This window comes from Etheostoma spectabile, unplaced genomic scaffold, assembly GCF_008692095.1.
Source record: "Etheostoma spectabile isolate EspeVRDwgs_2016 unplaced genomic scaffold, UIUC_Espe_1.0 scaffold00003001, whole genome shotgun sequence".
Taxonomy (NCBI): domain Eukaryota; kingdom Metazoa; phylum Chordata; class Actinopteri; order Perciformes; family Percidae; genus Etheostoma; species Etheostoma spectabile.
Window position 1 is genome coordinate 3,995 of NW_022602978.1, and position 25,312 is coordinate 29,306.

The 25,312-nt window shown below is 41.1% G+C and overlaps 1 long non-coding RNA gene and 7 other non-coding genes across 9 annotated transcripts; 5 read left to right on the forward strand and 3 right to left on the reverse strand.

Annotated features, from left to right (window-relative positions):
• The first annotated feature begins 6,388 nt into the window (after window positions 1–6,388).
• Window positions 6,389–7,856, forward strand: LOC116676295 (uncharacterized). Of its 2 annotated transcripts, none has more exons than XR_004328635.1 (5): window positions 6,389–6,531; window positions 6,907–7,160; window positions 7,261–7,353; window positions 7,587–7,703; window positions 7,812–7,856. It is a non-coding gene; the product is annotated as an uncharacterized LOC116676295 (long non-coding RNA). The 2 variants fall into 2 exon arrangements; XR_004328634.1 differs by having other exon boundaries at window positions 6,389–6,525.
• Window positions 7,857–10,607: 2,751 nt separating this feature from the next.
• trnar-ucg (transfer RNA arginine (anticodon UCG)) lies at window positions 10,608–10,680 on the reverse strand. The gene has a single exon. It is a non-coding gene; the product is annotated as a tRNA-Arg (tRNA).
• A 5,099-nt stretch (window positions 10,681–15,779) lies between these two features.
• Window positions 15,780–15,852, forward strand: trnak-uuu (transfer RNA lysine (anticodon UUU)). Its single transcript has one exon. It is a non-coding gene; the product is annotated as a tRNA-Lys (tRNA).
• Window positions 15,853–17,311: 1,459 nt separating this feature from the next.
• Window positions 17,312–17,384, forward strand: trnar-ccu (transfer RNA arginine (anticodon CCU)). Its single transcript has one exon. It is a non-coding gene; the product is annotated as a tRNA-Arg (tRNA).
• Window positions 17,385–19,395: 2,011 nt separating this feature from the next.
• trnaq-cug (transfer RNA glutamine (anticodon CUG)) lies at window positions 19,396–19,467 on the reverse strand. Its single transcript has one exon. It is a non-coding gene; the product is annotated as a tRNA-Gln (tRNA).
• Window positions 19,468–20,394: 927 nt separating this feature from the next.
• Window positions 20,395–20,476, forward strand: trnas-aga (transfer RNA serine (anticodon AGA)). Its single transcript has one exon. It is a non-coding gene; the product is annotated as a tRNA-Ser (tRNA).
• Window positions 20,477–21,282: 806 nt separating this feature from the next.
• On the reverse strand, window positions 21,283–21,354 carry trnai-uau (transfer RNA isoleucine (anticodon UAU)). The gene has a single exon. It is a non-coding gene; the product is annotated as a tRNA-Ile (tRNA).
• Window positions 21,355–25,179: 3,825 nt separating this feature from the next.
• On the forward strand, window positions 25,180–25,251 carry trnae-cuc (transfer RNA glutamic acid (anticodon CUC)). The gene has a single exon. It is a non-coding gene; the product is annotated as a tRNA-Glu (tRNA).
• The last annotated feature ends 61 nt before the right edge of the window (window positions 25,252–25,312 follow it).

Here is a 25,312-nt window from a genome sequence, read left to right on the forward strand (position 1 = left end):
GCATCTGTATATCTCTGCCTGCTTTGATTTGTACTCAACAGAGTTGAGTACAGCTGCCACAGTGGAGATCTGCTGGATTTTTGTACAATAGAGGAATGGAGGAGGACCAGGACCCGGAGCAGTGGACCAACCAGGTCCCCAGAGGACCAGCAGCAGGCCCAGTCTCTGGTACCAGCCATGTTCAGGTCAGTGTTCAGGACACAACAACCAGTCTAAACTAAGAAGCCGTTTCACAAGACCTAGATAGTGGATTAGGCCGGGGTTTTCCAGGGTTTCTGGATGTATAAACAAGGCTAACAGCTAGCCTACTCCTTACCAGGCTAACAGCCAGGCTAACAGCTAGCCTGCTCCTGACCAGGCTAACATCCAGGCTAACAGCTAGCCTGCTCCTGACCAGGCTAACAGCCAGGATTTATAAATCCTGCAGTCTTTGTTCACTCAGCAGTGCTTTTACCTTCTTATTGTTATAATTAGCCTGCATTAATATACAACAAGAGCATTCTGCTGTTCAGTTAAGTCCTGATATTATTTTAACATCGTGATCATTATTTAAATAAATATCCATGTGACAGTCATCTGTGCTGTTACGTTGCCTCTATGATTACTAACAAACTGCTGGTCATATTGTTGTTAGAAGTCTGGTGAGTATAGTATGACAGTTGCTGAGATCATTAGAAAAGGCTGATACAGTGCTAAATGAGTCAGTGATAAAGGATAATATATAACGTCCTCTGCAGTTTTAAAAACAGGTAGTTAGTCCTACACTTAGACTAGGCAACGCAGGTTCTGATTTCTTAATTTAATGATCATAAATGCATATTGTGTTGAGATATTTCTTTTGTTGTAGACATGATTATAGATTATCAGCAGTTAAAGTTATATTTGGCAACAATGCAAAAGAAGCTGTGTGCAGTAAATTGAGGAAGTGGTTTAATGGGAGGCCACTGATGCATAAAAGGTTATGCTTGCTAGAAGTCTTTCCCCCCCTCCCTGTGAGGTTATGGTAAAGGTTTGAGGGAGAGAAGAGGGCGTGGTGCCATACAGGATGTTAAAGTTAAAGTGTACCATGATGATTGTGTGGTAATATGTGAGAGGTTTAATGGCAGGAAATAGTCAAGTAGGGATGTGTGTCGTTGGAATTTAAAATGTTATATGTGTTTAAACACTGTGTGTGAGTTGCAATATAGATTATACATTTAAGCCAAAAGGCAAAAGCATTATTTCAATATAAAAGAAGACATGTTGGTCATGCATTAAGTTGTTTTGCAATACTCCTTTTCTCTAAAATAAGGTGGTCTGGTACATTCCGTTATAATCCAGCCTCTCCTAAATGTGTCTGAAGTAATTGATTGTTAGGGACGCTTCCTGAGTCTGGTTTCAGTCCCTCTTTAACAGCTCACTGATCTTGTCCTGAACTGAGGGTCAAAAACTTTCAGTCTCATTCCAACTGAAAAGATAACGAATAAGCACACAAACACATCACATCACTGTGACCTGGAGACCCCACCCTTAGTGGATAAATCTAGGGGTGTAAGAGCCAAAGAGCCAGACAAATTTGGGGGAGAGCTGGGATAGTTTGACTCTGTATTTGTCTCTAGAATATTCTACGTAATAAAAAGGATTCACACATCAACATCTGAGATTCGACTACTAATTGACTAAACCCTGAGACCGGAGCAGGATTTAGCTCCAACAGTGTTTAGGTGCTTGGTCAAAAGGGTCATGAGGGAGGGGTTTTTGTCACCCCCCATTCACAGAATGAACAGACTTCTGCCATCCTGGGGTGAGGGGAGAGGACACTTCAATGGTTTTTATACATATTATTACATTACGCTATTACATTTTGCTGTTTTTTTTTTTTTTTTGTGAACTTTATTTATAAGTTTTCAATTTTCATGGAAGGAAAGACAAAAAGTACAACATATTACCAACCCGTCCCAACCCCAATACCAAGGCTCAAGCATACAAAATAATAATAATAAATGAAGAAAAAAAAAAAAAAAAAAAAAAAAAAAAAAGGTGGGTACACAGATTATAGCTACACACAGTTTCTGGACCTAACTCCGCACTACTCAGACTGGGAACATTGCACAGCATCACATTTTGCTGTTTTTTAAACTGATGAATACACTATTACAGTCATGTCTACAGTGGACATTTAGTTGATCAATTTCCTTATTTTAATAGTTTCTAGATTTCAGAATCCAAGAGACAGACAGAGTTAGAGGGAGGTATGTAGGCTATGCTTCATATTCTAGCATTGTAGATAAGTGTTTTTATTTTATCTTAATAATAATTTCCTGAGTAACATTATCTTCTGCTAACTTTTAAAGTGCTCATATTATATTTGTAGACTGCTTACACATTCAGGTGGTCCACCATCATCTGCCACACTTTCTTGTTTCATAACAGCGTTGCAGTTGTTTTATTAAAGTTTGCCTGAAAGAGTTAGAATATTTCAGGACATGAAGAGGGCTTTTGCTTTCATTAAAACATGTCAGTAATATTTTCCTTCATTTTGTCATACATTATTGAGTGAAGAGTTAAAATTGTAAGTAAGAGAAAATCCAGGGTTTAAAGAAGGTTGTTCACTAACTCTCTCTGTCTGTTGCTATAGAAACGGAGAGAAGAGGGACCCAAACGTCACCACTGTCAGCACTGTGAGAAATCCTTCACAACATCTAAATATTTAAAGATTCATCAGAGAGTTCACACTGGAGAGAATCTACACAGCTGTGATCAATGTGGATCAGTTTTCACACTACAGAGTTACCTAAAAACACATCAACGCATTCACACTGGAGAGAAGCCGTACAACTGTGATCAATGTGGGGCAGCTTTCACACAACAGAGTAACCTAAAAACACATCAACGCAGTCACACTGGAGAGAAGCCGTACAACTGTGATCAATGTGGGGCAGCTTTCACACAACAGAGTGCCCTAAAAATACATCAGCGCATTCACACTGGAGAGAAGCCGTACAGCTGTGATCAATGTGGGGCAGCTTTCACAGTGCGGAATAAACTAAAAAGACATCAACGCATACACACTGGAGAGAAGCCGTACAGCTGTGATCAATGTGGGAAAAGGTTTTCTGTGAGTGGTAACCTTGAAAGCCACCGGCGTGTTCACACTGGAGAGAAGCCGTACTGGTGTGATCAGTGTGGGAAAAGGTTTTCTCGCAGTAATAGCCTTAAAAATCACCAGCTCATTCACTCTGCCTCGTTGTGAAGATGTTTCAGAGCCAAGCTGTTTCCTCCTCCTCCTCCTCATGCCCTGATAGCTGTGTTCTTATATTCTGATCGTCTCTCCTCATTGAAGGCTGACCAGCAGTAACGACCATTTAAGATTAGGAAATATAACGTGTTTGCATTAAAACACTACCAAAGGAAACACATTCTTCTGCTTTGATTTAGGCAGACTAGTTGCTGCAATAGGGTATTGCTGCCCTCTACTGTTTGTTACCGACATTCACATAAATTATTAGTTTTTTACCATAAAGTCCACAGCTAAAAAAGCACACCAGCCTAATGAGAGTAATAAACATAGTTTATAAATTGAACACACATCCTACTTAAATGTTCCTTTTAAAGCTTGGATCCCACTCTTACATACAGTGCCCTCAAGTCAACCTTGCACAGAGTTCCAGACTCCACTAATCCACACCTGCTGAAGCGCCTGCATGGATGTCCCTTCATCATCTTTATCCAGCTCCCGACAGAACATGTCCACATTCTTGGCTGTAGTGAATGTGAGCGTTCTTCCTCCACCAGTTACTTTCAGGGTGGCTGGATAAATAAGAAAGTTTGAGACACCTTTAGCATGTAATTTACACTGTTTACTTCCTGTCGCTGTTGGACGGTGAAAGCACTGTAGCCAGGCTTAAAGTGCAGCATTGCGTTGGAGATCTGAATCGGGCCGTCCTGCTGCCCCCTGAAGTATTGCTTGGCGGTCCTGGTATCTCAGACACCTTCAAATCAGCATATGTGTCAGTGTACCCTTGCCGTTGATTATGTGTGCTCTGTCCATGTTGATGGTAGTCCTGTTCTGTAAGGAGGGAATCCAAACCAGTAGCGGTTTCTGCAGGAATCCCACTGGGTCGTCTTTTTCAGTCCAAAAATGTTGTTGTATCTCAATCTGTCCTCCATTTTGGATAGCTTAAACTCAAATTTCTTCTGGTCATCAATGTAAATGGCAGCGAGGCCTGTCTTATTGCGCTTGCAGGCGTTCCACTAAGTGGAACCAAATACCTATGGTAATAACTAGGGATGAGCTGAGTACCCGGCTGAAATGAGTATCCGGTACGGATAAAACACTTTTGCCGAGTTCAAGTATAATACGAGTAATGCGAGTCAATAACTGTACTCGGATTCAATGAAAGTCTCCATTGACTATGTCTGCGTTCTGTGATAGGCTAGTCACAGTGCTAGTCACAGCGCCTCTCCCTTACACTATTCTGTGATAGGCTAGTCCCAGCGCCCCTCCCCTACACTATTCTGTGATGGGCTAGTCCCAGCACCCCTCTCTACACACACAGATTTCTTGTGTTACTGTGAGCCGCTCCGCTCACTCGCGCACAGAACACAGAAGTGAACAGCTCTCTCCGTCAGGTCTTCGGGGCTTTCCCGTTAACATTTAGGGTTTCTTCAAGCTTCAGGTTTGTTTTATACTTCGGTTTGAGTAGTAACCAGGAGACTTCTGGTAACGTGGAGTTTGTTCATATGGCAAGCCATTTTAACATTTAAAAGCTAGACTGGATATGTGTTGCAGATATCTTTAATTCAGTTTTGCCTAGTCAAAAAGAACATTTTGGATATCCGCAAATACTTTCTTCCTATCCACAATTGTAATTTCAGATATCCACAAAGACATTCTTCCTAGGACAAATTACATCACGTTTGCCATTCATTTGTATGTGGTTTATCATTCCAGATATCTACAATTCAGTTGTAGATATCTACTATGTCATTTACGGATATTCGCAACTGAGTTGTAGATATCTGTAATTCCAGTTCGAGATATCTACAATGTGATACTGACTAGTCATAACTCCAGTTCAAGATATCTTTAATTCAACTCAATTCAAGATATCTATATGGTCCTTTTCAGATATCTTAAATTAAGTTTTGACTAGGCGAAATGACGTTGTAGATATCTCAAACTGAAGTTAGGGATATTCGTAATTTAATAGTAGATATCTATTATCAAGATATAGATATCTTGAAATAAATGTTAACTTGAGATATCTGAAATTTGAGATATCTTTAACTTTCATTCTGCCTAGTCAAAATGTAATTACAGATATCTTGAATTAGAGTTTTGACTAGGCAAAATGACGTTGCAGATATCTAAATGCAAATTGGGCCCGCATCCCCCAGGCGGGAGCAGAGCGCATTGTTCAAATCATTTAATCACACAGCACCTGTTAATTGTGTATTTAACACTGATTAGCACCATGTCGGAGCAGCCAGAGGGCGAAGGCATTTTTAATCGCCTTTTTAATGCTGCAGCCCGTGCACGACAGGAGCTAGCAGCAACAAATGAGAATTCGTTACTTTCCACTACAAGAAGACTGTTTCGCCGGAGAGTTCATCCACTTCGGGGTAAGTTTCATCATTGCTTATGTGCTAGCTAGCTAAGGTCGGGGTAGGCTATAGTTTAATAATGTGCTGATTTAAATCAGAACCGTTTCTAGGTTATTTTTGTGAATGTAACTACTCGAGTTAAACGTTCGTTTAAAATGACAATGACAACTGCACTGTTCAGATTGGCGGTTGTTCTGATAGTTGTAGGGCCAAATGTCTTTGAGTGGGTTCGCTACTATCACTTAGCTAGCTAGAACTACTGACGGACAAAAAATCACTTTTAAAAAATATTAATAAGGCTCGACACAACATGACACTTGTAGTGTTATAAAGGTCCCTACACATGAACTTGTGCATTGCGTAACTTGTTCATGGACAAAGAGTTAGCTAAAATACGTTTGTTAGCACGGAACCTAGCTAACACGTTGTCTTACTGTGGTCAAGCCAGCCGACACTAAGTTTATAGTGCGCTATTATACTGGCACGTCAATGCATTAAAACCATATACTGTATAATAATTATTATTATTTATTATTATTAACGGTCTGTGATTCAAACGGGCAAGATTTCTTTAACTTTATATGCCCAGATCCAGTAGCGAACAATACACATGCGGCTACTTCCGGTTAACAAAATAAAGTGTTAATACAAAGTACATATAAAAACTATATTAATGGATTATATTCACTAGAAGTAAAAATGTATTATCAGAAATGCATGGCAAACGTTGCATGTTGCCAATATTTTTGAGACTCCCCCCCATGTAAGGAAACATTTTAGCCATGCGCTAATAAAGTTATGTATTTGTGTTTACAGGAGGATCTGGTGGTTGCAGGGAAAACCCTATTTGGCAAGCAAAACTTTTCCTCCTTCCAGGGCCAGATAATGGTGTTCTGCCCCCCACAAAAGAACTTGAGGAACTGGCTAAACTTGGATTAGGTAAATGTGAGATTGAAGCACATTTGAATTGAGTGTCATTTACTTGTACCTTATTATCTAACCTTGCAAAGAAAGCTATACAATGAGCTGCTTTTGAATTTTGTTAGCTTGTGCCTGTCTGGTCCCGTTTGTTATACTGTCTATATATTGGGTAACATTTGACTATGTTAAAATACATTTAGCATTTGTTTTAAAGAAATATATTGTAGAGCAGTATAGTCTTCGATGCATTTTCATAAGTTTCCATGTTGCCATTTTAATAGTTAGACCTAGGCAACCTCATGCCAAGGCATCACAAGTTTCCCGGAAGCCACTTTGCCACTAGTAACTTTTTTTTTTTTTTTTTTTTTTTTTAACTGATGTTTACGTTTCCATTTTTAGGAAAACCAGTGCATGAGTCAACCACGGCCAGACATTCAAACTCAAAAATTGGGTTAAACTGGAGTTTATCTGAATTGAACAACTTTGTTTGCCAAAGCTACCCTCGCATCAGTTTAAATTTGGTTGGCTTTGAATTGGCAAGGACAGGCAAAGGACGCAAGATCCAGAAATTACAAGTGTGTTCTATGAAGGAACTAAAATCAGTTGTTGGCAAAAGCAGACTTTACATCGTGCCACGAGCCACTGTCTTGCAGGTATGAAATTATATTCACAGGGTTTTAATTTTACTACAATGATATAAATGGTCTCTGTAATGTCTATGCCTATAACTGAAGTTACCCTCTCTGCCCTCAGGTACCATCACCACCCTCTGCCATGACCCAAAATTCATTTGCACCATTCGCAGCTCCAGTAGTAGATGAGACTCCACAAGTGGTTTCAGATCAGGTCCATATTAAAATGATTGCACATGTAATGATTTTTTATGACCACTGTGCACTTTGTACTAATGACTGGCAAATAACTGTTTTTGTCTTTTTCTAAGATGTATATTCTGTGATGTCTGAGTAGTTACAGTGTGTAATTTTTCTACCTAATGGATATTTTCTAATGTGTTTTGTTTCCATAAGAGTGTTTTCTAGCTGAAGAAGAAATTATTTGGATTTTCTGTGTACTAACAGGTGGCACCCACATCTTCTACCATATCCATGAATTCATTCCCACAACTCTCAATTGCTCCAGTACAAGATGACACCATGGCTAATGGTACCCAAGCGCAAAATGTGGTTGCAAATCAGGTAACCAATGTTGACACTGTATACACATTTTTAAGTATTTATTTATTTATTTTTTTGTATACTATTTGATTGTGAGTAATGCCTTCATTTTTTTATTTTTTTATTTAGGCTCTTCAAGAATTGCGAGCTATACATGCCCAGCAAGACCAGGAGTATAATAAAACTTTGTTAGTGGATCAGGAGAAGGTAATACTTAAAAGTTCTACTTACGTATAATTCACGTTCTCTTACAGGATGCATACATTCTTTAGAATGTGGTCTTCTTTTAATAGGAGAGGAAGAGACTAGGCTACCAGGCCTGTGAGGAAAGACGTCAAAAGGTTTGTTAGTAATATATTAGTTTGGTAAACTAGCTAAAGGTTTTTTAATTTTATTTTTAGGCTATTGAGGCTCAACTTTATATGTACTTTGGTTTTCAAATCATGATGTACAGGTAAATGTGTGCTGGATTAAATTCCTGTTTCAAATTAAAACAGTGTTTTGGTTTGCAAGCTCATGTATTGTGCATGTTCGTATTCAGGAAATTCTGCCGGATCAACAAAATGATGGAGCTTATGCCCTACGCCATACATCTCATGGTCAGTCATCGCTGTGTGAGACCTCCTCCCTGCCAAGTCTCTCCGTGCCCTCTCTTCACCCACTGCTGTGTGAGACCTCCTCCCAGCCAAGTCTCTCTGTGCCCTCTCTTCAGCCACTGCTGTGTGAGACCTCCTCCCAGCCACTGCTCACTCTGTTCTCGCAACCACAAGAAATCTTGACTCTTCATGATGAACCATCACTTCCTCCTTCATCTGCCCAGGAATCAATCATTATTCTTGATGAACAAGATGAGACAGTATTACAAAATCAGTCTCCTGTTTCAACGCATGACCTCAGAGGACCTGATGATGAGTAGGTTTTTCCTCATTAACTTGACTTCACATTTTTGTGTATTTAAAAAATATATATGTATATATATATATCCTGTTATATTTAATCAGGTGTTAAACTTATAAAATATGGTACATATTTGGCATATTAATAAAATGCATGAACTTATTTGGTTGCAGGATTGATCTACAGACCATATTGGAAAAAATGGTCAGCAAAGTTGATGGAAGCTTCTGTCCCACAAGAAACCAAATAAATGTGTGCAGGGATAATGTTTTCCTGTGTAGCCTGCGGGCGTTCAAGCGTAGGTCCTTCAACCCTGAAGCAAAATTGAATGTTGTGTTTGTGGATGACGATGACAATGGTGAAGGGGCAGTTGACGAAGGGGGCCCAACAAGAGAGTACCTAAGGCTGTTGATGAGGGCCGTCCACCAGTCAAATATCTTTGAGGGACATGAGAAAGACCGGCAGTTGTCTCTTGATACTCAAGGTAGGGAATCCCAAATTCTACTGTTGTTCAACTGGCAGAATTCTAGAAATTTATTTGGAAAAACTCATTTAGAAATTATTTGTCCTGTATGATTTATTTTGTTCTGTTTGGGTTGGGCAGATTTCATCAGGTATTGTCTGTATCTTATATTCTTGGTAAGAATTTTTCCATGATTCCCAAAGGTGCAATAGTAATTTGTAGTAGCACTAATATTAATCATAGCACGTTAAGGTATTACATTTTCAGGACGCAGAGCAGTCTTTTAGTTATGTTTTTATTTTTAGCTTTGCAGACTAAACTTTAACTGTGGTTCAGCCGCAGGTAACCAGTGTCGTGAGGATATCGACATCCTCATAAACACGAGGGCTATGTTGCTTAAACATCTCATTTATGTAGGGAAGGTGTTGTTAGAAGCCAATTTTGGACTCTCTCACGCTTTCATTATTTTCTATCTGTCTTTTAGGAGGAAACAAAAACAGTCCAAGATGCAAACAGTGCAATTGCAGAGGCAGCCGATAGTCTCAGCATTATAGGTGCCTTAAGACATGTGTCCAGCCTGCAGGAGAAGCTTACTTTAAACTAGATGTGGAAAGTTGAAAGGTTGATTTCTTTCACTTATACTGTGGCTTAAAACACATTCCACTGAGATTTGAACTCAGATCACTGGATTCTGAGTCCAGAGTGCTAACCATTACACCATGGAACCTTTAAAAGTGTTGCAAGTGTTTACTTGACATTTTCTTTTTTATAATAACCACATAATATTGATATGATATGATATTGAAGGCACACAACAATCACAACGAAGATGAAAAAGCAACACATATTGGCCAACTTAAGTCATTTAGTTAGCTAAGCGTTCAGAGGATGTGGGAAAAGGCAAGTCAAGAACAGGTTTTCCAAAAGTAGAATGAGAGCCAGAGCGTTCCTCTCCTGTGGAACCAGGTTCCAGTTTGGGTTCAGGAGGCAGACACCATCTCCACATGGAAGAGTAGGCTTAAGACTTTCCTCTTTGATAAATCCTATAGGTAGGGCTGGCTTGGGTGAGTCCTGAACCATCCCTTAGTTGTGCTGCTATAGGCCTAGACTGCCGGGGGACTTCCCATGATGCACTAGGTACCTCTCTCCTCCTCCTTCTCTCCATCTGTATGCAACCTCATATGCCTTTGAGATACAAAAACTTCTTCACTTGCGTAAATGGCCTGTTTGTGCATACAAAAGGTGGATACAGATGATCTTGGGTGTAGGGTTTGGTGATTTTATTACCCCTAAAGTGTCTGCCGGTGCTTAGCATTATTAGCACCACACTCAAACCATCTGAGCTAACCGGCCTGCTTTTTAAGTGTTTGAAAAAGAAAGATTTCCGGAAACAAACCAGGCAAAATCAAGCAAAATTGGGCCAGTTCTGGATGGGCTACCTGGTTGTGAATGGTTTGTAGGGACTGCATATGTTTTCGGCCTTGCAAAAAAGAAATGGAAAGCATAGCCATAGAGTCCAAACCAAGGTGCTACATGCTCCCATTCTGGAGGTAGACAGGAGTTTCTAACCACGAAGGGACTTGAACCCTCAATCTTCTGATCCGAAGTCAGACACCTTGTCCATTAGGCCACGTGGTTGCAAGAAAAGGTAATATTTCCAAATCTGAATTGCCATGGTTTATCTGAAATTCAGTCGCGAGGTAACATTTTAAAAAAGGCAGACTAATTAGGTGGCCAGTTAGCTTTTGTTGAAGGAAATAGATTGAATGCTAGGCACATCAGTTACCTGTGACTCATATTGCACTTACTGATCAGACAACCTTACAACTGTTGTGGCCTTGCTACAAAAGACATGGAAAGCAGAGCTATAGAGATTGAGACTTATTTTTTGCGTTAATGGCCGATTTGTGCAAACAAAAGGTGGATACAGATTATTTTGGGCGTAGGGTTTGGCGATTTTAGTACCCCTAAAGTGTCTGCCGGTGCTTAGCATTTTTAGCACCACACTCAAACAATCTGAGCTAACCGGCCTGCTTTTTAACTGTTTAAAAAGAACAGATGTCCAGAAACAATTAAGGCCAAATTGAGCAAAATTGGCAGAGTTCTGGATGAGCTGGATGAGTTGTACACTTTGGCAATTCTGAACACTTTCAGACACTGTTGTCTCATGTAAGTAACATGCACAAGTCTTCAAAAGAAATGTGGCTGTTTTTTCATGCAGGTTTGCATCATAACAATGCGGGTGCTATCTCTAAATGAACAACGGGCAACCTACATCCATCTTGTTAGCACCCAAATCTCTGTGCTGATCTCCCTGCTTGGATGGCAAGTCATCTGGTGGATTTTTCCCGTCAAGAGGAAGCGGATCAAGAGGGAGTGTTGTTTTATTGTACCCACTAGCAATAAAGTTTATTTGTCTAGAGCCGTAAATTGCATTAGGTTATCAACGTTTTGAGCAAAAAGAATACCACAGCTCAAGTCCCTGGTAAGGCAACAGCTTGATTGTGTGATATGTATGGAAGTGCTCGCTATCGTCATCTGTCATGCAGGTTTGCAGGATGTTCACAGTCTGCTAGTGGCCATGATGAGTTATGACTTTGAGCTTTTTAAACCGTTTTGGCCAATTTTGCCAATTTTCAACAGTTTGTGCAATAACAATTGGTGTTCTCAGGCATTGTGCAAAACGTGGTATACCCTCCTGCTGTCCAGAACACCGTGATCATGGCAACAGTTTAATGGTCTTCATTTACTTAAACTTCAATCTGTAGTTCAGGAGATTATTTTTTCCACAGCCAGTAGTTTTAGAAGCCTGGGTGCTCAGTCGGTAGAGTATCAGACTTTTAATCTAAGGGTCCAGGGTTCAAGTCCCTGTTCAGGTGTAGTGTTGAAGTTCTTGAACACTTCAGATACTGCCATATCGTTTGTGTTCCATCCATAAGTCTTTAAAAAGAATTGTGGCTGTTTTTCAAGCAGTTTGCATCATACAATGTTGCTGGTAAGTCTAATGTACAATAGGCAACCTATGTCCATCTTGCTAGCACCCAAATCTCTGTACTCATCTCCCTGCTTGGATAGAAGGTCATCGCTGCATTTTTCTGTCACGAGGGCTAAGTGTTGTGGTCTGGTGCATTCCCCAACCTGTGTTTGTGTCTTCTCTTTCTTCTGTGTGTCTTGTCTGTCTTGCCGTGAGGGTAGGGTGACCACCTGCTAATAAGCCCAAGGGGGGACAAGTGGTATGTTTCTGAGGGACAATGTGGGACACTGCCTGGCGAAGCGGTGCCCCCCCCCCACGGGCAGGCTCACTAATACTGGTTTACCCATTTCTAGCACCTTGCATAGTATATTAATAATGCCCTATGCCCTGAACATGTGTAACTGCTGATGTAAGCTCATGAATAGAACCAATGTGTATTTTTTTCTAAATAAAGATTAATATTTTGAAATCTCATACAATTATAATATAATTGACAGATGCACTTCCACTTACGATTTACTTTAGCTATTTAATTTTATTTTTCATTACAATTTATTCACTTTAATACATATAATATAAAATTATAGGACTAACAGGATTGTAGTTGCTCAACAGGAACAGTTTAAACTAAAGAGTCCTGCCAGTCTTCCTTGTACCCACCTTCTCTTTCTAACTGATGGGGGGGGACGGCTCAGACTGCTCAGACTCGGGCTCTTTCTCCAGTTTTTGAATTGGAAAGCGCGTTCCTAGAAGTCCCTTCCCAGTGTCTGGTATGCACGTGCCTGCGCTGTCATGACAACGAATCGGAGGGATTTTAACTATTTGGCTGATTTAAAGTCTTATTCTGGACATTCTGGCTGTTAGTGACGTTTAGAAGTCAGAGAGACTAAATCCGTTCAGATCACAGATCATCTCCAGTCTGTTGTTAATTAAAATCAGATCATCAGATCGCATGTAGAGCACTTTGAGAGCTACAATTAAAACTAGAGACTGTTCCAGCTGATATGTGGGTCTGATTATATTTTATTAAATCGGAATCGCACCACAGTGTTAAAGTCACTTCCTGTTCTGGAATCGGCTGGAAACTGCCTGACTTTACCGCAGCTTTTAGTGTCCCCCCCCCACCACCCCCCGGCTGCTGCCGCCTGCTCTCGTCTACTTTACAGGCGCAGTTCATGTCCAACGAGCCTAATGTTCGTTTGGCTGCCTCGGGCTCCAAGATAGAGCGACCAACTTTTTTTTTTGAGCAAGCATTGATTATGCGTGACACGGTCTCAATTTGCGGGACGCGTGAATTGGGCTTCAAACGCTGTGCGCGCACGCGCTACGCGGGACGGGTGGTCACCCTACGTGAGGGCGTTCCAGGGGATCTAGAGGCGTGGCTTTCCATCTACGTTCCGTCATCCACTCAGCTGTTCCTCATCACTCATCACCCACTGCAATACATAAACCTGGGCTGACCGCCTCTTCAACGCCAGATCATTACATGCACTATTGTGGTAACTGTGCTCCTAGTCATTTGCGCCTGTGTTGTTGTTTGTTGTTGTATTCTAGTACTAACTCTGCCTCTCCTTGTAGATCCATCCGTTGTCCCTCCGAGCTGCCTTCCTCCCTCACGCCGACCAGCCACCTGTCTACACCAGTGTTTGAACCCCTCCGCACTCATTAAACGTGCCTTTTGTATCTCTATGGTTCTGGGTCTTACTAACCGTAACACTAAGAGTATAGAAGTGGAACAAGAGGGAGAGTTGTTTTTTTGCACCCACCAGCAATAAAGTTTACTTGTCTGAAGCTGTGTTGTTTGAATTAGGTTATCAATGTTTTGAGCGAACAAGAATACCACAGCTCAAGTCCTCGGTAGGGCGACAGCTTTATTGTGGGATATGTATGAAGTGCTGATCTCTATGCTTTGATGGCAAGTCATCTGGTGGATTTTTCCTTCCATGGCAACACCTTAATCTTCTTCATTTACTTGCACCTCAATTTATAGTTCAGGAGATTGTTTTTTCCACAGACCTCTGTTTTCGAAGCATGGGTAGCTCAATGTTGGTGGTACGTCTAAATGAACAATGGCCAACCTACATCCATCTTGCTAGCACCCAAATCTCTGTGCTGATCTCCCTGCTTGGATGGCAAGTCATCTGGTGGATTTTTCCTGTCACGAGGGCTTTTGATCAAACTACGTATAGTGCTTCCGCATGAGGACACAAATGGCGGTTTTCCACTGCATGGTATCTACTTGCCTTGCCTCGACTCTACTCGCCTTTTTTGGTTTTCCATTATGAAAAAAGTCCCGGGACCCGCTACCAGGTACTTTTTTAGTACTACCTCAGTCGAGGTTCCAAGCGAGCCGAGGCGATACCAAAAGGTGACGTGGAAACCTGCAGACTGCTGGTTGGTTGGAGAAAATCGTCACTTATGACCGCGTTGTTAGCAAACAAGAGTGCGGAGTGTGTTTCCAGAACAAACGGGACATTTAAAACAAATCTAGCCGGACACCGACAGATTATCCACTCTCTGCACTATTCTTACTTTTGTTCGGGCTACTAGCGGCTTCATGTTGTTTCCAATATTGCACACTGTTACTTTAAAAAAACATGACAATATATATAACAAAAGTTTTTATTTAGCTTTTCAAGTAGCGCATCAAACCGTCCCAAACTTCCCGGTCTTCTTCCTCTGCCCCCTGTGACAGTGTCCCCCCCGGCTCTGCCGTCCCAGATACATCCCAGTCGTTGTCATAAGCCTCTCCGTGACTCTCATAAAGATTATACGAAGCCCAGTAGATCAGAACCAGAGATCTCACCGGACGGTCTGCGGCGGCGATTTTGCAAAGCGTGAATGCTCTGGAACACAAACAGTACACAGCAGACATGTTTTGGTGTGTAATCATGGTTGCTAAAGTTCATGTACTTTATATAGCGTAGAGTAAATACTGACTGCGACGCTGAAAACATGCAAATGTTAGCTAACGTTACCAGGAAACGTAACTTACCCTTTTGTGTCGTCGAACAACCGTCATGTCAACGTCTGAACTCCGTCAGAATTCCCAAACTCCCGTTTTTTTAGCGGTGATTTTTGTTGCTTCCTTCAGCTTCTTTTGAAACAAAACATTTCTTCTTGCTGCGGCAAGTAGCCGACGTGCTGTTGTGAGTTGAGCTGAAAATTACGTCATCACGCGTTGCTATGGTGACCAGCCACACTGAGGCTTTACTCAATCTGCAATGGAAAACGGACGTAGAATGGGCCGAGCCGAGGCGGGCCGAGCCGAGGCGAGCCGTTACCAGCAGTGGAAAAACGCCATAAGAGTATAGAAGCGGAACCAGAGGGAGAGTTGTTTTATTGTACCCACTAGCAGTAAAGTTTATTTGTCTGTAGCCATAAAATTGCATAAGGCTGTCAACGTTTTGAGCAAAAAAGAATACCACAGCTCAAGTTCCTGGTAAGGCAACAGCTTGATTGTGTGATATGTATGAAGTGCTCGCTATCGTCATCTGTCCTGCAGGTTTACTGGATGTTCACAGTCTGCTAGTGGCCATGATGAGTTGTGACTTTGAGCTTTTTAACCGTTTTGGCCAATTTAGCCAATTTTCAACCAGTTTGTGCAATAACATTTGGTGTTCTCAGGCAATGTGCAAATCGTGGTATACCCTCCTGCTGTCCAGAAGACCGTGATCATGGCAACAGCTTTTTGGTCTTCATTTACTTGCACTTTAATTTGTAGTTCAGGAGATTGTTTTTCCCACAGCCCTCTGTTTTAGAGGCCTGGGTAGCTCAGTCGGTAGAGCATCAGACTTTTAATCTGAGGGTCCAGGGTTCAAGTCCCTGTTCAGGCATAGAGTTGCACATTCTGCTAGATGAGTTGTCCATTTGACATACCTGTATGGACATGGACCAATTCAGACACTACCATATCATGTGTTCCATGCACAGGTTTTTAAAAAGAATTGTGACTGTTTTTCAAGCAGGTTTGTATCATAACAATGTTGCTGGTAAGTCTAAATGAACAATGGGCAACCTACATCCATCTTGCTAGCACCCAAATCTCTGTACTCATCTCCCTGCTTGGATAGTATGTCCAAGGACATACCACATATGTTCTATAACCCTTTTCGTTGGTTTGCTACCACTCTTAAATAATTGCTTTCATTGTATCAATCTCAGAAATAACCAAGAATTACAAATTCCATTCATGTGCTAGTGCCAGTATTCAACCACCTGTCACTGTATTTTCAGCATCAGTTGTGTTTTTTTTGTTTTTAAAAAGAACTGCCCCGTGTGAGGGATGAACTCACGACCTACATATTATGAGACTGACACATTGCCTCCTGCACCAACGAGGCTATGGAAGGCTTGGCTATAGTTCACAAAATTTCAGAAAAACTAACAATTTGGTCATCAATCTTAATAAAAACTATGTATGTGGAAACCTATGTACTCACACAAAGGTTAAAATTGACCCTAGATGCTTTGTCATGACCCCATGAAAAGGGGAGACAAAAGACTGTGTGCAAAGGTTGTATACATGTGTGCAAGGTGTATGCATGGATGAGTGTGAGGTATGGTGTCAGCAATTTATGCTGGACAGTGTAAAACTGACAAAGATGAGGGGGAGAGGTGCTGGACTTTGAGACCTCTAGGGCAATCACAGATGCACAACCAATAATAAAACACTACTGAGTGAATGCGTTCAGAAAATGAAGAACATTGTTCAGAAAGCTTAATGAATTTTCATATGACCATAGCTATTAACCACCTGAACCTGGTAAAAGGTATGAGGTACTCATGCATAGCTAGCTAATGATTTACCTACTGTAGATGGTGGTCGGCGTGCCAATGAGGCTTGAAAATTTGCAGTTGGTGATTCAGAGGAGATGTAACAGTTTAAAGTGTAAAGTAACTTAATTTTCTAAATTGTCCACCTACAGTGCCAACGAGAGCTCTACTCTAATATTACCGGGTACGCAATAGCTATTCAACTTTAGAAGGTATTGTTGATCTCAGAAACAACAATAGACAGCACCATCTTATCACAATGCCCATGTATGTGTTTCTTCAAAGTTTGCAAAAACATTCACATGAACTCGCAAATCAATTGATGAGATTTTGGAGGTCAAAGGTTCAATGTCAAGGTGACTGTGTCCTCATGTCTGTCCATCCAATTCTTGTGAATGCAATATCCCTGAACGCCTAGAGGGAAGCACTTCAAAATCTAGAGGTCAAGGTTACTGTTTCATTATGTCTCCAGAACTGTATATGTATTTCTCCTGAACTGTTGAGTTTGGGTGACGTAAAGCCCCAGTGGCCTAATGGATAAGGCACTGGCCTCCTAAGCCAGGGATTGTGGGTTCAAGTCCCATCTGGGGTGGTTTTCAGCAGAGTGGTGCAGCTGAAGAGTGCTGGGCCCACAACCTAGAGGTTGATAGTTCGAAATCATCCTCTGCTAGCTCTGTTTTGCTGGTGACACAATGGTAGACACTCTGAAAGGGAGATGAATCAAGAGATTATGATTTCCATGGTGAGATGAACCATGTTATAACTGCTGGAAAAGTTGTTGACAGCCCATGAAAAGTAGCAAATCACGTTCTGGCAGTTTTCTGTCCATTTTAAAAAATTGACATCCACTACCCTGTCAGGACCCTGTAGTAATGCTGTCTTTCCAGTGATGTGATTGGTAAGTGGTTGGGCTGTATACAGGTTTTAATCATATCCATCGGTTGCATGGACGGGACATCAATACCCTGGTTCCACCACCTGATCGCTGTCTTGTCTTTGTCGTTCAACAACTATTTGGGCTCACACCTAAACGCACCCGAAGCATCTCAGCCGAAAATCACACTGCATCTCAAGAGTGCTCTCAAGCACTCCCAGCTGTGCTTTTGCAGAAGAGTGCCTTGTTTTCTTTTAGCTTAGAAAAAGGCTTTAGCTTGACAAGGTAAACAAATTGATCCATAGTGATACTCATTAGTGTGTCCACTTCAGTTATGTATTGAAGCACATCCTTAGCGCTAATGGCCCTCATTTATTAACCTAATGTAGAAATCCTCTTACGACAGGCTTTACGTGAGATTCATGAAACGTTGTATCACACCAATCAGAGCGTAAGAATGATCGTACATTGATAAATGCAGCAGCTGGAAACGATCATAAATAAAATTATTAGACCCCATTATATTCTCGGTTTTGAGGCATCGCCGCTACTATTTACGACATGACCAGATCCGATCAATCCGGCTAAGAAGAGGCATTTTTCAGAGGTGGAGATTGCAAACCCTGACATCTCAGGTGCTCTGGTGCAGCCAGCTACCACCAGGACCAGGAGCAGCCGGCTACCACCAGGCCCAGGAGATTATGCCACCTAAGAAAAATGCAATCCTACCCGATGAGGTTGAGGAGATAAAGAAATCTCTGGACTTCTTGTCGGCGGAGATTTCTTCTGTTGCAGTGCAGTGCAACAGAAGAAAAATCATAGATCTGATGAGTAAAATACAAACGCTAAACGGGCAAAACGTGGAGAAGATTGCTTTTCTGAAACTTGAGTTGCTGACCTCGAGCAATGCAATGTGATTATCAGCGGCCTGAGAACCAAACAACGGAACCATGCCAGAGTGGCCGCAGACGCTGGATACACCACTGCTAGGCTGAGGGAAGCTCTCGAGGAGGAGAAGGAGACGCTGGAACAACAGGTGATTTGCTTTTTGGACAGCAAAGGCATTTATGTTGATAGCAGGGACATTGAGGATTGTCATACTCTGCCGAGCAAAAACAAACGGCCACTCCATTGGTAATAATCTGGTTCACCAACAGAAAGAAAAAGTCCGCACTTCTCAGACAAGGAAGGAAATTAAAAGGCATCCAAGTTTACATCAACAAACACCTCACCAAGAAAAATGCTGATATTGCCAAGAAAGCACTCATACTCAGAAAACAAAACAAGATCCAGGCAACATGGGCAAGAAATTATAAAATATACATCAAACTTCACGGGTTGACACCTGAGGCAGCAAAAGAGATTGAAGTGATTCTCATCAGGGACATCACCGAGCTGGATAAGTTTGAAGAAGGAATGAATCAAGAGCAACATAGGCCTACATAAGGTAACTGCACACAAACTGAATTAGACGTATCAAACACAATGATCATGGCAAACTTGGACAGAAACTTCTCTGTTACATATAATCAACTGAACTTTCAAACTTTCAAATACACAGAACATAAACCACAAGATATTGAAAACAACATTGACCAAGATAATAATTTCTACAGTGGTTCTCACTGCCAGTGTGAATATTACACAGTTAAACCTGTTAGCTTACTGTAAACTAGATGTGGAAAGTTGAAAGGTTGATCTTTTTTACCTGTGGTGTGGCTTAAAAACCAGGTTCCACTGAGATTTGAACTCAGATCGCTGGATTCAGAGTCCAGAGTGCTAACCATTACACCATGGAACCTTTAAAAGTCTTGCAAGGGTTTGTTAACTAAAATGGACTAGTCCATACACACAATATATACATACTCTAAACAGAACAATACAGAGGCCGTCAGAGATGGCAAAAGTACTCACTGCCCGTGCTCAAGTAGAAGAAGAGATAATTGTGTTAACAAATACTCTGGTAAAAGTAGAAGTACTGATTTAACTTCTTTACTCAAGTAAAAGTACCAAAGTACAGGCTTAGCAATATAATTAAAATATAAAAGTAAAAGTAGCCTTATGAATGACAAAGCTACCTGGACCAGACACATGTTACTAGAGAACACACTGAGAAACTACAGTGGACATGGAGAAAAGACTCTTTATTCTTTATTCTTTATATGCCGTTGCCTACATTTTAAATGGCGGTCTGCCAATAGGCCTAAAACATATATAAACATATAGCCTATTTATATTGACAGAGACTGGGACTCCAGGTTAATAAGATTCTGACCGAGTAGCAAGATATGAATTCAAGTGTGATTTTGGGACAAGTCTGTGTATGTTCCAATTTAATTAGATTAAATTTTGTAATGGTAACTCCAGGGAAATTATTTGAAATTTAGTGAGGACTAGATTAGAACTGGATTTAAAGCTGATTCTGGTTTCCAACTTCGGCCCAGGTGTGTCTGTTAAAACACAAATGGAGACAACTTCTCTCTGTTGATTTATTACAATCAATCATCAGTATAAACATGGGGGGGCAGCTCTGCTATGAATGTGTGTGTGTTAATAAAAGAAATAAACAACATTGTAAAGGCTACCATACACAATGTATAGGAATCTTACAGTGAGGAAAATAAGTATTTGAACACCCTGCTATTTTGCAAGTGCAGCTTAGGCATTATATGGTGTGTTGAGGTGCTACAGGAACATTTCTGCAAACAGTCATAGCTCAGCATATCATGTTGTTGTGGCCGAGTGGTTAAGGCGATGGACTAGAAATCCATTGGGGTCTCCCCGCGCAGGTTCAAATCCTGCCGACAACGAGCAGTGTTTTTTAAGACTGGTACCAAACCAATGACACATCAGAGTATACCAAATCGCAGATGTGCCTTCATAAACAATATTGTCTTATCTCATAGGTACTGGAAGCAACCAGTCTCCACCAATGTATTTCTTATCAATCTGTGTTACAAGATTTGCAGTGAACGTTGTATTGTCCAGCAGAAAGGCAACAGGTTTGTTACTTTTTGACTATGATTTATACCATAGCAGTGCAATCATTTTGCCCAGGTTTGATTTCCAGCCACCGCAGTTACATTTACAGGTTTTAAAGCCATACACAACATATTTCAATTTCCTTGCAAGAGTCATCCCAAAAGCATTAATAAAGATAAATCTAAGTCTATCTCAGAAAAAAGTCAAAAGAATTTCAAAATCTTCAGGGGATGTAGCTCAGTGGTAGAGCTCATGCTTTACATGTATGAGGACCTGGCATCTCCAGCAGGTATTATGGTAGAGTCTTTAAAAGAGCTGCAGAAGATATTACCTCCTGTGGTAATCTGACTGGTAAACAACACAACAAGCACTTTGAACGTACATATTTCACAGTTTCCATTTACAGTATTTATTACCTGTAGTGCAGTATATTTACTCCAGTTTTTATGGGTGTTATAGCAGGAATAAAAATGTATGAGCACTGTCTTTATTTATGGATGAAATAATCTCTACATGAAATTAAGTTTACTCTTCAGCAGGTGGAGAGACATTTCACTTCAGACACTTGCAACATCAGAGGCTTTGTTAAACATCAACAGACGGGAAATATACTGATGATACAAAGCACAGGAATAAGCAGAGGATGGTTTTGATCCATCGACCTTTGGGTTATAGGCCCAGCACGCTTCCGCTGCGCCACTCTGCTCTGCTGATAACAATCAGGGGCTGGAAAATATGTGATTGACATTTTGTGGGGAGATTTGGGAACCCTGTGGCACCAAGGTTCCAACAGCTTACGGGTTGTAAAGTTAAACATTTGGGAGACCTTGCAACTATCTTTTATTTGAGCTCCCTGATTACTCACACATTGATTATTCACATGTAAGACTTGTGATTGGCTGGTGTTTTTAAAAAAAAGGGCATTGTGAGCACAGATATAAACATCAGTAAGGAGTCTACCAAGTTGCCTCTTATCATTTTAGTTTGGACACCCAGTGAGGCTTACAATGTAAAAGAGGAGCCTGGTTGGGCTAGAACTCTCCCTGCTGGATCGGGCTGTACTGCACCGCCTAATATACACCCTTGACATATGGATAGTCCTAATATTAATATAGGCTTATATTGCAATCTCGTCACCCTACATGTAGGTGTACCTATATTTAAATGAACACACAGTAGCAAAGCTTATGCAGTGTTTTTTAATTTTACCTGTGTTTTTTTCTGTGAGGGACAACTCTGTCCGGCTTATTTATGTAGCATGGAAGCTAGCGTTAGCTAACTAGCAGCCAGCCTGCTTCTAAACAAATACTTTTTAATTATCTCAACACTTTTTAACAGTCAAACTGAAACACTGGCGGTGAGCTCCAGGTCCTGCAGCTGCAGACGGACATGGATAGCTTCAGACCCGCTCACCACTAGTGTTGGTGGAATAGCAAGCTAGCGTTAGCAAACTAACCCCGCTTATAAATAAATACATTTTAATTATCCTAACACTTTAAACAGTCAAACTTAAACACTGGCGGTGAGCTCCAGGTCTTGCAGCCACGGACAGACCGCCATCAATGGGTATAATGCGTGCCTTTTAAATTACATTTTAATTTTTTTTTTAAGCGGGCTGGTTGGTTAGTTTGCTAACGCTAGCTTGCTATTCCCCTAACACTGGCGGTGGGCTCATGGGGGGTTGTGCCGCTGCTATCGGGTCTGGAGCTTTCCGTGTCCCGCTGGAGATCAGATCCCGTTGAGGTCGGCAGCGGAGATTTCTATCGATGTTTCCCCGCTGGCCGAGCCCCACTGACGGCAGACAGTCTGCGTCTGCAGCACCTGGAGCTCCAGTGTTTCAGTTTAACTGTTAAAAAGTGTTGAGATAATTAAAAGGTATTTACAGTATTTAGAAGCAGGCTGGATGCTAGTAAGCTTATGCTAGCTTTCATGCTACATAAATAAGCCGGACAGAGTTGTCCCTCATCTGGGGATAAAAACCCTCCCCCCCATCCTGTTGGCTCAGAGCTCCACAGACTAAGTCCACAGGTACAACTTAGTTTTGCACCAAATGTATCGCAAGAAGTGTTGCAAAAGTCGAGGGTGCAGACTCACCGCTTTGTAAAAGTGACTGAAGTGAAAAAAAAAATGAAATAAAGTACAAGTACAGAATTATTTTCTACAAGCTCTCAAATCATATTCTCTAAGTGCTCACATCACATCTACGCGCTCTCACATTTGCACCATATTTACCTTCAAATTCTTTGTTGAACTTTATTGCTTTACAAACACCAAAGCAAGTAAGCGCTGTGACTAACATTACTCTTCTGAAGTGATTTTAGAGAGGGACATCAGGTAGAAATACGCTGGTTGACTAGCATGACACCATTGTATTCATATAATAATCAATCCAGGCTAACGTGAATGACAGTGACTGCATGTTGCTTCCTCTAAATTTCAGGTTGTGGTCGACTAGCGAGGCCAGCTCGTCAGTTTGATAAACTGACCAGACCTGCATGCCTCTTGTTTCTTTGGGCTAGTTGTATTAGCTTTAGCCTGGCTGGTAGCAGCTTTCTGCTTGTTTCTTTAAGCTAACTATTTTAGCTTTAGCCTGGCTGGTAGCAGCTTTCTGCTGGTTTCTTTAAGCTAACTATATTAGCTTTAGCCTGACTGGTAGCAGCTTTCTGCTTGTTTCTTTAAGCTAACTATATTAGCTTTAGCCTGACTGGTAGCAGCTTTCTGCTTGTTTCTTTAAGCTAACTATATTAGCTTTAGCCTGACTGGTTGCAGCTTTCTGCGGTGGGAAATGGCCGGGAGACGTTGTGATTATGTTGCATTAATCAGGGGGTTTAGTTTGTATTTGAGGAGAACATAAAACCCCAACTACTGTAGCGTCACTCACTACCCATCAAATACTATGACATCACTGTGTCAGAGGCAGCTGTTGCCAACGGTAGGCTACTTTTCTACACACGGAGAGCCTCACTTCCCATACCAAACCCCGTCGGACTAACGTCACATCCACACGTTGCCCACATGGCTACCTGTCTTAAAGGGGAACGGTCGGATGGTAATAATCATGTAAAGGAGAAACGGTGAAAGGTTACTTTTCTATCAAGCAGCAAAAAAGTATTAACGTCAACATCGTAACGTCCTGCGATGCGACTATCGCGAATGCGCACATTGCGATGTCAATGCTAAAACACAATATTGTTCAGCCCTAACTGACGGTATGCTTCAGTAAGCTAGTTTACCACTTTTATCTCGGGTAATGCCACATGTAAGTATATCTTAGTTTATTTAGATACCCAACATAGGTTATACTACGTACACTGTATAACAATACATTACGTGTTTCTTTATTTCATCTTACATTTTTGCTAGCCTGTTGTGTAGTTATATTGTTTTTACAATTATCTTTGTTTAATATCTGTGACTCATTACTATCTAAGTAACTGGTCATTGTGTTTTCTCCCAGTTTCACCCTTTGTTACTCAAATAAACGTGTTACAAGGATCCCGGTCGCCAGTGCTTGATGGTGGAAGGTGTTTAGCTGCTGGTCAGATTGCACAGCGTTACGTACGTGAAGGACAAGACATATTTCATGGTAAGTATTTCCAGGTAATCTCTGCACCTCTAATCTCTGCACCTCTGTTATTCTAATATTACCATGTAATAAAATAGAAACAGGTAGTTTTGCATTTTCCACCACTGATTCATGGTTTTTATTTCAGAAACTACCGGAAGCATTTCCAAGTAATCACTACACCTCTGTTTTTGTATTATTACCATGTAATTAAATCGAAACAGGCAGTTTTGCATTTGGCACCACTGCCTTCTAAATCTCTAACCATGCGCCATTTCTTGCCTAAAACAATATAACCAACAATATGTTAAATTAAATTTGATAGATGTAACTCCCTGATGGTCTAATGGCTAGGATTTGGCGCCCTCACCGCCGTGGCCGGGGTTCAATTCCCGGTCAGGGAATGGTCAGGACTTGACAGATACAGATTTAAAAGAGCAAGTTTTTGGTTGATTTGTCAAATTCTTCCTCATTAGTTTAACGTTTTAAAGAGTACCATTTCCTTTAAATCAGACCCCGACAGTGGATGTATCCTTTTGTCATCATTGATGGGTCATAAACACTTCATCTGCCTCCATCTCAATAACAATTCTTTTCATTTTTTCAAGCAGTAACAAAACCCCTAACCAACATTTTTAACTGAAAACCAATGTATGTGAGTGTAAAGTAATGTTATTGTTGGATTCAGGTCCAAATTTTGACATTTTAGCACAATGCAAAGGTGCATAACAGATTTTTTTTCTACATACCTGGAGCGATGCAAAGCAGGGGGGGCCAACTAGTCAAGGAACAGCAAGAGACTTGGTATTTAAGACTACAAACTGACTATGTGACAGATGTGTAATCTGTCATGGCCTGCCTTCTGAAGCTCTAGCCAGGCGCCATTCCTCGCCTAAAACAATATGAGTCATTCCAGTAAATGAAAAGAAAACTCACATCTGCAAAGATAAATTTGAAAGATGTGACTCCCTGATGGTCTAGTGGCTAGGATTCGGAGCTCTCACCGCCGCGGCCCGGGTTCGATTCCCGGTCAGGGAATGGTCAGGACTTGAGAGACTCAGGTGTGATGTTTGAAAGAATAAGTTCCTGGACTTGATTT